General features: G+C 33.4%; 1 long non-coding RNA gene across 1 annotated transcript; it reads right to left on the bottom strand.

The window, feature by feature from the left end:
• Window positions 1-231: 231 nt before the first annotated feature.
• On the bottom strand, window positions 232-9,752 carry LOC114754175 (uncharacterized). Its single transcript, XR_003741126.1, has 3 exons — window positions 9,743-9,752; window positions 7,139-7,146; window positions 232-326 (listed from the first exon to the last, which is right to left on the bottom strand). It is a non-coding gene; the product is annotated as an uncharacterized LOC114754175 (long non-coding RNA).
• Window positions 9,753-12,699: the final 2,947 nt, after the last annotated feature.

Genomic DNA, 12,699 nt, shown 5'->3' with positions numbered 1-12,699 from the left:
CGCACGATTGAAAATAAGTTGAGGGAGGGAGCTTTTTTGAAGAAGTAGCTTATAGACGATGGCACTCAGGAAAAGGCTGCCAGTGCCTCGTGGAGGCTTTAGTTGTTCTTGCTGTTTTTGTCATCTTGATATCTTCCATTGTCTTATCTTGAATCATAGTTTTTTTTTTTTTGCCAAAATCTTGAATCATAGTTTGAGATCCTGGGTGGTATTTTTCATTTCTAATTTAAGACTTGAGTTAATTTTAATTTAATTGCCTTTTATCATAATTTTTTTAAATTTTTATTTGTCAGATTTATTTATGAATGTGAATTATGCATGTTTCACTTTATATTTACAATATTTTTTTTATCATTTCTCTAATGTTTTAAAATTTAGTTTACTCATTAAATTTCAGTTCTTCATATTAAATTAATCTAAATTTATTATATTATGTAAATTTATTTTTTTATCATGTTTCATTATTTATTAAAACTCTTACCCATTTTTGGTAATTTTACAAACAAAATTACTTTTATTCAATCATAATCCAAACAACTTTTTTACCCAATCTAATTTTTACAAACTAAATTTTTTAAACTCCAATACAAACATAATTCACCTTATTCAATTTAACTTTTACCCAATCTTACTTTTCTAAAAATCAATTAAAAATAAGCTACTTTTTATACTACTAATCCAAACGGACCCTAAAGAATTTTGTCACCAAACCAAACTCATGTTTTAAATTAAGAAACAAACAAGGGGAACTAGCATATTGGCTATTAGATGCTAAAAGAACAAGCATTCCAACATGAAACAGATTCAAATTGACATCATGTCATACAAATCATTTAAAATGAGTGAAGCAGAAATCAAAGCCAAACAAAAGGCTTCTAAAAAGGCCAATACTTATCACCAAAGAAGAAAGGTCAATACTCTTCATGCTCATCCTAGCCGCTGGTATTGAATGTTGCATCACTTAAAATGTTTAATGTTGTGCTAGGGAAAATTAACATGCAATAGCATTCCTATTGTCCTGTTAGTCAACCAATGTAAAAGCCTTTTCTTTATCTTGTCTTAACCAATGGTGAAAAGATCCAAGCATCAATCTTCCATAAAGTTAGAGAACTAATTATCAAATCAATAGCCACTATTCTTTATTTTCACCCCGACAGAAAAAGAGATAGACTAAAACTAAGAATCCAAAAGAAGTTGAAGAAATTTCAACAACCTCCATGTAAAATCCTATGGCTTCTCAACCCCACTAATTAGTTACAATCAAGGCCATACCACTATCCAATAAGATCTTGTATAAATTAAATAAGCAACATCAATCTATAAGATGATGTTGATCTCAATCTAAACATGTATGACATTATGAAACCTATAGGATCAGAGGTGAAGAGGTCATCTTCAAAATACAAGAAAAATAATATTGTTTTGTTCCTTCCTCCCTATTATCTCTTTTATCCTAGTAATATTATTCTTGTAGGCAAAAGAAGGGATGAAAGGAGGGCAAAAGAACATATTAAATTACTAAAATATACTTACTAAAAAGAACAAATAAAGGATGAATCTTTTACAGAGTCCTGGAATGAATTATGAATATCAAGACTTTAGCATGCCAACATGCCACAACAATCACAATATGTGAAGCAACAATAGAAAAGTTACCCAAAAAAAAAAAAAAAAACTAATGCAATACAATATTATGCATAGAAAAGAGGTGAGTCTTGTTATGAAAAGATAGAAGTTCATATACTCTATCCTTCATATCTATAGCCGCTCCTATAGAAACACGAAGCGCTCCAGCCCTTGATATCATCGTCGTCCCTTAGCCAATAAAAAGCCCACTCCATTCAAAATAATAAGGATCTGTAAGATAAGAAGACATGGAAACTTCATTCTTATTTTATAAGAGAATTCAATTTTACTTCAATGGAATATTTTACCTTTAATAAGTTTACTTTCATGAGAGTGTATAAATCTAACTAGAAACACGCTTTAGATTCATCAGTAAGTTTGCATAGTTTTTACATTATCTTGTATAGTCTTTTGAACATTTTCTTAACAAATCAAGTTCAGGATGATAGATATTTAGTTTTTACAATTTAATGTATAAAAAATCCAATGGAAAATAGATGTGTAAAAGATCAAAGAGCAAAAGGAAAACAATAGCTAAATTAAACTAGATAATATAGAACCAATGTAATTGAATAAATAGATTTGAGGATTTTTAGCTATCAAGACTTTAAATCATGAATATTTGCTAGGTGCTACTGTAGACAGAAACTTCCCTTTTATTTTCAATTTTGACCATCCAATCATATCATCAAAAGTAGACAATTTAGTAAACTAAGAGGGAATTCTTAAGCAGTTAGTAAGCACAAGAAATTAAAAAAAAAAAAACCAAAAACTGAAATATTCTAATTGGTGAGGAATAGAGGGAAAAAAATCAGAAGCTGCAAAATGAATGACACCATGCATTTAGCAAACATGTCATTTTCACAGAAAAAATAGTTTCCAGTAGTTCCCCCCAACAAAATATAATGATGCCCACACATCTGATGACACCAACTTTTGAAAGCTTTTATTTTACTGCATTCATGAGCATGATTATTAATGCACTTAATGGGTTTCTAAATTTGGGGTAGATGCTATCATACCTCCTTTATTACCTTATTATATAGTAATTGGAACCCTTTAGGATTATTATATAGGCCTTAGGTATGAGAAAAATTCAAATCTAAAATTTTATTTTCGGTTTACTATTCACTGTTCACAGCATTTTGGGCCAATTTTGAAAATTCATAACTAAATATAGAAAAATCAAAACTAAGTGGTTCCAATTTCTATTTGAAGCTTGTCATGCCTTCTATAAGGAAAAAAAAATACTCATTGGCCTCATATCTTTCTGAAACAAAGCTAAAAAATTTGATAAGTTGCACTGTTTATTTGGTCAATTTTTGAATTTTCAGTATTTTAGCCCAACTTTGAAAGGGCATATCTCTTGCCATAAAACTTTAAATTTAGTGATCTACCTTTTGTTTTAAAGCTAAAAATGAGGTCTATAATCCTACCAAATTTCAAGTCCAAATTCGTCCATTTGCTCATTATTTGATGTGACACAAGATTGCCCTTGTTTTAGGCATTGTTATTCCCCTAATTCATTATTTCTTGAATTTCTTTTCCTTTTTCCATGTACTATACCAATCAAGCATTCCATCATTCATATTTCTAGCATCACAGAACATTATATTAACATAGATACAAAAAGGGCATTGTCTAAAATTCATTACAACATCATCATAAAGTTCACCAAAATATTACATTTGTTCATATGTCATCACAAAATCCATAATGCTCCTTTAGCCCAACACCAATTCCTTGCCCTTATCCAATGATGAGCCACTTCTTATTTGATGCATAATTTAACATGGAAGGGAATGAGATTTCATAGAAATCTTAGTAGCAATGAACTATAATTCTCATGTAAATCAAGCAAGATATAATGTGACTTGCTTTAGAACTTCAAGACATCCTCAAATCACATAAAATTATGTCTTGCATCATACCCAAAGAGGAATATCAACACTTTCATATTAACATATTTACATGCATTTGGCCAAAGCACAATCAAAGGTCATCAAATCAACCATTATCACAACACAAGTTCCTCAATTTAAGCAACTAACATAATCACATTAAACAAGCAAGATAAATACTCAAATTATAATTTAATGCTACCTTTCAATACTTGAACAATTTGGTCTCCTTAAGGAAATATGATTCTCCTTGTTTTCTCTTCTCAAAGCCTATTAATCCAAGCATAAATACAAGCTATATTAACAATTATACAACTTGAATACAATACTTCACATTAAACCTACTTAATTCCTTCCTTTTTCTTTGATTTTTAACAAAATTGTTCCTCCTTTGATTTCAATAATCTCTTGGCTCATTCCTACACAATTTTTCATGTAGAATTCAAATATCTAATTAGATTTTTAAAAATCAAACTCCTTCCCTTTCAAATTATTTTGGCTGAATAGGGGGCATAGGTGTTCCTAAAATTCTATTTTTGATTCTAACGATTTTAAACACTTTCCTTTAGTATATTCCCACACAAAAACACATTTTAAAACCATTGGAATCATCAAATCATAGCAAAACAAACTCCTACACCACAAACCCCCTTTGGCCGAATTTGTGTATACGAAACCCTAAGTTGGTTTTCTTCCAAAAATTAATCCATACAACACTTAAGCATGCTTATTCCACATCATATTTAAGGTTTCTATTTTCTTAACGGCCAAGCATTTAGAACAAATTGGGGCGACATTTCTCATTGGATTTTTAGGCAAAAACCTAAGCAAAACAAGCTTTAATCTCAGATGATTCCTTGACAAAAGCTTGCTAATTCCTTGCCCCAAATCACTCAAGAATTTTGGTTTACAAGTCTAGAATTCAAATGGACTGAACCTCCCTTTAGTTTTCCCAATTTCTACTTATCTTTGGTATTTTGAGGGGGAATTTATAGGCAAAATATTCTTTCATTTTTCCCTCATTTTGGATGACCAAAGTGCCACCTAAGAGGGGCACTTGGCTGCCATTAAGTGTAAGAAACATTTAGATCAAGCCATGTGTCCATTTGCTAGAATATTTCAAGATTTTTACATGAAAATTGGGCTTTATTTCAATTTAATTGAAGGGTCTAGAAACTGCACAAAATTAGGCCTCTCCTAGGCCCAATGTGGGGCCCACTTATGGTTTAGGATGGCCCAAAAAAAATAGCTCACAAATCAAATCACAATCCCAAACAATTTTGAAACTTTATCGGTTACTATTCACTAGTAACATTCCATAATTTTTTTAGGCCTCCAAAAATTTATTTCTCTTCATGAAAAATCCCTTTTTAATATAAGGATATGATTTGAAAATTTTTAGAATTTTTCTCCACCTCTAACTATTTATTTTGAATTTTCTCCGATTGGGCTTCTATCAGTATAACTACGAGAAAATAAATTTTCTAAAATTAATTATTGTGCTTTCAAGGTCCAAAAATAATTTTATAAATTAAAAAAAATATTTAGATAATTAATCCATATTTTTTCTGGAATTATTGAAGCTTCAAACTAATTAGAATAATTATTTTTCTCTGATTTTCCTCTATTTTTTAAAAAAACCTTCGTATTCAGGAAATTTCATAATAATTCATTTTTACATGATTTTCACCTTTAGGGCCTCCATCAAGGACCTAAAACCTCTAATTCACACTTTTATTATTTTTTTGAAAATTTTCTAGAAATTTTCTCATATTTTTCTGTTTTTACCTTTTTAGACTGATAATTTTAAAACTACTGGCCTAAGTCCTGTTGGGGTTTCATATCAAAAGTTGTTTCATTCATCTGTCTACTTTCTATATTGGCACTCATCCTAATTTTTAACTCCCTATTGAAATTTTTGAGATGTGACAGATGCTCTATCCACTAATGAAAAGCTTTAGGCACGCATTCAATATATGAAAATGATCTTCAAGTCTTGAATAAATAATTACAACGTTCATATAACCACAGAGCATAGCCGCATCCGAAATTTTTCCATTCAAAGGAAGGAGCTATCTAATTCAATATCACCTATATATAGCTCCTTCAAGTGTTCGAGTTATCCATCAGATAAAGCTGCATAATAATCAATGCTGTCAATGAATCTTTTTCCTTTCAAGCAAACCCATCGATCATTCATGATAGAAAATCATGCATCATTTATTTAGCACGGATAACCGTTTTCTTGTCAAAGTTTAGTCAAAATCACATAAGGAATCCATTAATCTTCACTATGCACAAGTTTCCAAGGCTGCCAAAGAAATCCATTGCTTAAATCGAGTCTTATAAAGCAAGAACCGTACCATCTTAGTGTTCGTGATCTTTGTTAGTTAACAAAAAGGCAAAATCCAATTAATTTTAGGAAACAATCGTAAGGAAATAGAAAGTATTTAGTTCCTAAGAAATACCAAAAATCAATATAACAGAAAGGGGGTGAGAATCAAAGAGCAAGAAGCATTTGTGACATGGTGATGTTTGGGTTTTGAATTTTACTTCTGTATGTGAACTTTGTCTCTAATCCATCCACTCCTACTCTCTTGACTTCACTCTCTCCTCCATCAATCCACAATCATGACTCCATCTTTCAAAATCATCATCTTCCTCCACCTTTCACCACCATAACCTGACTAAAGAATGAGGAGCAGGCCTTGTAGAACCTGTTGACCACAATGAACCAGTAACCTTCAACTTCATCTCCCCATTTGGCCTTCACTGTTGATGCTCGTAAATCTTCTTTAGAGTATGTATGTCGAGACGAAAGTTTAGAGGGGGAGAGGTCGTGTGTCATACTTTCCTTTTAGACCATATGATATCTCAATTAGGATCATTTGGAACTAATTTTTATTGTATTAGGTTGGAAAAACTTGAAATTTACATTTTATTGAATTTGGGTTATTATTCATATAACCCTAACCAAGGTCAAAATTTGAAAAATCATAACTAATTCTAGAAAAATCAAAATATAGTAGTTCTAAGTTCTGTTCAAAACTATTAATATGATCTTTAGAGAAAAAAAATACTCACTGGTATCCAGCCTTGTAAATCAGTCCCAGAATTAACACAAAGTTGTACTATTCATATGGTAATTTTTTTAATTTTTCAGAATTTATGCCTAACTTTGGATAGACATAACTTTTTGTACCAAACTCTAAATTTGATGAAATACCACTTGTTTTAAAGCTAAAAAATATAATCTACAAGTCTGCCAAGTTTTAGCCACAATCTTAACCACTTGGCCAGAATTTCGCTGGTGTGATAATGAGGCACCATTAGGGTCATTTTATCCCTTTTTCATGCATTTTCTTGACTTTTCTCCCGTTTTAACCTCATAGGACTATTTCAATCCGATATCACATGCTTAAACATGATTTCTTGATCAAGTATCCACATACATAACATCTCAACTCACCATTATGTTTGTCACACCTTACCTTTAGACTATATGTTACCTCAATTGGAACCATTTGGAATCATATCTTATGGCATTAACTTAGAAAAATTTAAACCTTAAAATATCTTAAATTCAGGTTCTTATTCATTGTAATCCTTACTAAAATGTCTTGCTTTTCTTAGAGTATGTATTCATAACCATTATGGTTCAAGCAGATCACGACACAAGCCCGCGGATTTAAAATTTCAACATAATTACTCAGGTTACTATTTACTATTTAATTTCCAGATTACAGGTCTAATTTCAAAAATTCATAACTAATTCCATAAAAATCGTATTAAGGTGTTCTAAAATTCTACAGAAAGCTATTTCGATGCTCTTTAAGGGAAAAATATCCAATTGGACTTATCTTTGCTCAATTTGTATAGTTTGATCAATAAATATTACTGTTCATTTCATAAAATCTGGAACTTCCAGATTCTATGCCTCAAATTTAGAAATTCATATCTCCTTATGTACACAACCAATTGAGGTGATCTACCTCTCATTTTAAAGCTTGGAATGTGTACTATGAGTCTGTCAAATCTAATGACTTAGCACATTCGTTTGATAGGTCAAACTGGAGCTACAAACTCACTGCTCCAGGATCTACGTTTTATCCCTTAACATCTCTTTACTTTAATTCTTTTTATTTCTTTGGCATACATAACATGGGCTTACTCTTTCCTATTCATGCTCATACACTCTCATTCATGCCATAACTATTATAATTAATTACATGGCATCATTGGCATCTACAACATAAATTACATAATAGGAGAATTACACATTGAATAATAATATCATTCATTAACATGAACAATTCTCTACTTTCTTCTCCTTGCTTCTCATGTTTCACTTATTCACCATTTTCACTGTCCAGTTTTCAGATTACAGGTGCAATTTTGAAAAATCATAACTAATTCTAGAAAAATCGTATGGAGGTATTCAAAAATTCTACAGAAAGCTATTTCAATGCTCTTTAAGGGAAAAACATTCAACTAAACTCATCCTCATTGAAAACGTACAGTTTATTGGATTAAGATTACTATTCGTTTGGTAAAATCTGGACTTTCCAGATTCTGCGCCTTAACTTTGAAAATTCATATCTCTTCGTATATACATCCAAATAAGGTAATTCACTACTCATTTTAAAGCTTGGGATGTGCACTATAAGTATACCAAATTTTGTAGCTTAACTCATTCATATGATAGATCAAACTAAAGCTTGAAACTAACTGCTCCATGACCTACTTTTTATCCCTTAACATCTCTTTACTTTAATTTTTTTTATTTCTTTGGCATACCTAACATGGGCTTACTTTTTCCCATTCATGCTCATACATTCCTATACATGCCATAAGCTTTATAATTAAATACATGGCATTCACAACATAATTATAACATAGGAGAATTATACATTAAACATAATCTCAATCATTAGCATCAATAATTCTCCACTTCTTCTCCTTGCTTCTCATGCCATTAGTGCCCATCATTGATTGACCTAAATGGTTGGTTAAGGAGGGGTGAGATTCAGGAGAATCTCAGTAGCAAACATTACCCCATACATGCACAAGATGGATGCTAGTGTATGGCATGTAGTTTTTCATAAAGTTAAGTTAACTATTAAAAACAACATTTCCAGTAACAATCATCATGTCACAACATCATTCAAACAACAAATACAAACCAACACATGAGCATACCATGTCAAGCACATAAAGGGTAAGTTCACTACCTTGCACCTCAAGCTTTCCTCTTACTTTTCCTTTGACTCCCTTGTCTTTCCAACCATGTGGGCATTCGGTCAACATCACCAAACATCCTCTTGGATGTTCCAAAGGTCCTAAACATAACCATAATGATCACACAATATATTAGGACCATTCGATTACATAAAGTTCAAGACTAGCTTTCTTGAACCTCAACCCTTTCTCTTAGTCTTAGGGTTTTCTTTCTAACTTTTCTAATATAAATCTTATCATTTCCCATCCTTAAGATTCATTTCTTGTCAATTAGGGCCACTTTAGATGGCCTTAGATTCAACAATACCAAATCTGGAAATTTTGGTTCGCGGTACTGTTCACGCAGAAACTCCAGAATTTTTGCTCAACTTTGAAAATTCATAATTAAATCTATAAAAATCCAAATTGAGTGCTTCCAAGTCTCACTGAAATCTCCATAAGTAAACTTTAAAGGAAAAATAGTTTCAGAAACCAATTCTATGCCTAACAGTACCATAATTGTACGGAAATTGAAACTCTCCCAAAAGTTCAACACTGTTTCCAGATTTCAAACCCTAACTTTGAAAAATCACCATAAATCGTACACATATCCAAATGAAGTGTGATACCCATGTATTTAAAGCTCACAGAGTGTACTTTAAGCATGCAAAATTTTAGAACCAGATATGAACAGTAACTAATTCAAAATAGGTATCAAATCAGCACGTAATTCTTCCAATTTTCACATAGATCCACTTGGATCTACCATGCTTTGAGGTGTTCTAGCAAGATCTAACAACCAAACTCCCTTCCCCACTTATCAACCATTTCAACCAGCCATCAAAAGGGAGAGAAGACAGATTTTTCAACCTTAAAAGAGAAGGAAAACAAGACAAGAACACATCTAGAACCAAGATCTCACCTTGAATCCTTGATTGATGACCAAAGTTGATAGCTTTCCTTGGTTCTCCTTCCAAAACCCTCTCTTTGCCTTGGACGAAATTCCCATCTGATTTAGGGGAGAGATGAGCTCCTTAGTGCTCTCAAAATATCTCATCTACCACATTTAATGAAAGTCCAAGTGTCAAATGCCTAAGCCTTCTTGAAATCTCTCTCTTAATTAACTTAATTCATAATATAATTACATTCCAAAGTCAAGATTCTCTCCATTGGTAGCTTGACACTTGGAAAGCTTTAATTACCATCCATTAAAGGCTTGACAAGTGGCGACTTGTGGGCCAAGTAAAAGGCAAGACTCTGATTAACACTTTATCGGTGCACTTTTACTCCGGGCTTAACTTCTTTTCTATAATTACAGTGCTCTGGCCTATGTAATTATTTTCTGTCAGATCCATAAATTCCCTTTAATTCTAGAGAGTATCTATAAAATTTTTTTAGGCCATAACACTTCCTTTAAGCCTTGCATAAAATTCATTTACTAAAATACCCTTTTATCGGCAAAACCGGCTCTTTAATTTATTAAAGCCACTCCACTGGCCTTTTGGTTGCGGGACTAATTTTATAAATTAGTACAACCTTCTAACCATTTAATCTCATTTTTATATACATTTTTTTTAGGTCTCTTGCTATTTTAAATAATTACCTCAAATGGTATACTTTTTACCGCTAATAACCTCATAAATTCCATTGAAGCTGCCTCAGGGGTATTTCGTCTTTTCTCTTCACAAAAGAGCCTTAGAATATTATTTCCCTTTTTTTTTGGGATTTTCTTGGAATTCTCTGTGTACTCTTCCATTTTTATCCCTGTTGGTCATAACTTTCAGAATTTACAGTTTAGTCCCTGCTTGGACTTAACTTCATATAATCCTCTATTTGAGGCTTCTAACTTAACCTTTGGCCTATATCTAGTCTCTTTTCTCTCTCTAGACCTTCGAGACTTTACTGGAGTCGCTGACCTTGATTATACTGAAGCCCCTGAAAAACTTTTACTTTGCAGTTTAGTCCTTGAAGCTACTTTGACTTCCTTTCTCATCTTTGGGACTTATGCTCAAAAAGGGTCTGGTAGCCTATCCAAGTCAGGCTACTTTTGATACTTCTAGGCCTAAAAGTCTGGATGTTACATACAGCAAACATTTTTCTCGACCATAAACGTTCTATCACCGTGACTCTTGCCGCAATTGGGCATTCCTTGCTATTTAGTGGCTTGCCTCCCTTCTTACTCTTTTGGTTGCCCCAAAGCCTCTTCCTCTTCCTGTTGGCATTATAAGAAGTGCCACCCTGATCTCCCTTCTCTAACTTAGGAGTAGGCTCAATCATCAAATGATGATTTAGGCTGTTCTTCGTAATTCGGCAATCCTCAATGTTGAAGTGCTCAAACTGCCTAGGAGCAATCATCTCCCTTAAGGACTACTTTAGTCCTCTGACCACCTTTTTGGTTATCCACCTCTCATCATCTCGGTAACGCAGGTAAATGAAGTAGTGAGAAATACATCTAAACTTAGCTAAGTACTCATCAAATGACTCGTTATCCTTCTGCTTCAGGGTTAGGAATTCTGCTTCCTTTTCATCCCTGACTGGCCTTGAAAAATATTTCTCATGGAATTGCTCTAGGAACACTTCCCATGTTGCTCTCGTGTTCCGAGCATCCAAAAGAAAAATATTTCTCATGGAATTGCTCTAGGAACACTTCCCATGTCACTCTCGTGTTCCGAGCATCCAGAAGAATCTCGGTATTCTTCCACCAGTGATCGACATCCTTTTCTAGCTGGTAAATAGCCATTTGGGCTTTCTGCTTAGTTGGACAGTCCAGAACTTTGAAAATCTTTTTCAAGCGATTAATCCAATCCTCTGCTACTTGGATGTCAATCACTCCATCGAAGGATGGTGGATTGTGCTTGCAAAAGCTAGTCATCCACTGTTGGATGCTGTCAGGGTCTACTGCTGGCATTGCTGATCTGGCCAATGCTCTGTTGCTTGTGCTGCCGAGGTTTCTTCCTCTGGTTGCCTCCTATCAAGGTTAGCCACTGCCACTACTACCGCTGCTACTATTACGGCGTCTTTTTCTTGTTCCTGGCTAGCCTGTGCTACCCTCATCCCTTCAATAGCCTTTTATTACGATTCTAAGTGATCCAAAATTAATCGTAGCAGATCGGGAGGGACCTTTACATCGTGTCCTGAGGGTCTCTCCGGCAAAGCGTTTCATTGGGTTCTAACCAATTCGCTAACTAAACGAATAGCATATCTAAGGAACAAGAAATAAACAACATCCTTGGATTTCATTTAACAACCTATGCATTCACAAAATAGCATTCAAGCATCAATCATCAGTCATAGCAATATAGTTCAACATACATAGCCATCTTACAAATGTACATAGCCATCAAACATGCCAAGCTAACCTACTATGGTTAGCTGTAACAATACAAGTCCTATATCAATGCTATAAAAGTCCAACTGACTACCCAAAATGGGAAATAGTGAAGCTCTTAAGGCTCTGGGTCCATTAACTCAATATCAGGTCCTAATGTCTGATACAAACGATAGAATTCATTCTTCCATCAGGGTATAAACAGGAGCATATCTGTCATTATCAGGATCTAGTCTTTTGCATCTACTCAAGGAAATGTATTCCTTACAAAGATCTCAAGGGCATCAATGAGATCGTTGAAGCTAGCACTATTCATGCGACTACAAATGTCTCTCACACCATTTTTCTAAAGCCGGGTCTGAGGGAGTACTCTAAGCAATGCTAATATCTAGTCCATCATCTCTAGGGGTAGCATCTTCCCTAGTTACATAATGGTAGAGCTTCCAGACATCCTCCAGATATCTCAGGTATACATGGGCATTCTGATTCTCATCAGTCTTAATGTACTAGCCCCTCTCCTTAAAATCCCTGTCTAGGTCCTTTATGGTGTGAAATTCTTTTATAATTAGAAGTAGTTTGACTTTACTAGGTCCAGCTTCATCATCATCAGATATTTCAATGACCTCA

Source organism: Neltuma alba, unplaced genomic scaffold (assembly GCF_004799145.2).
Source record: "Neltuma alba isolate B1F8T4 unplaced genomic scaffold, ASM479914v2 tig00010095_pilon, whole genome shotgun sequence".
NCBI lineage: Eukaryota > Viridiplantae > Streptophyta > Magnoliopsida > Fabales > Fabaceae > Neltuma > Neltuma alba.
The sequence above is the reverse complement of the archived record's forward strand: the minus strand, read 5'-3'. Positions and strand labels throughout refer to the sequence as shown.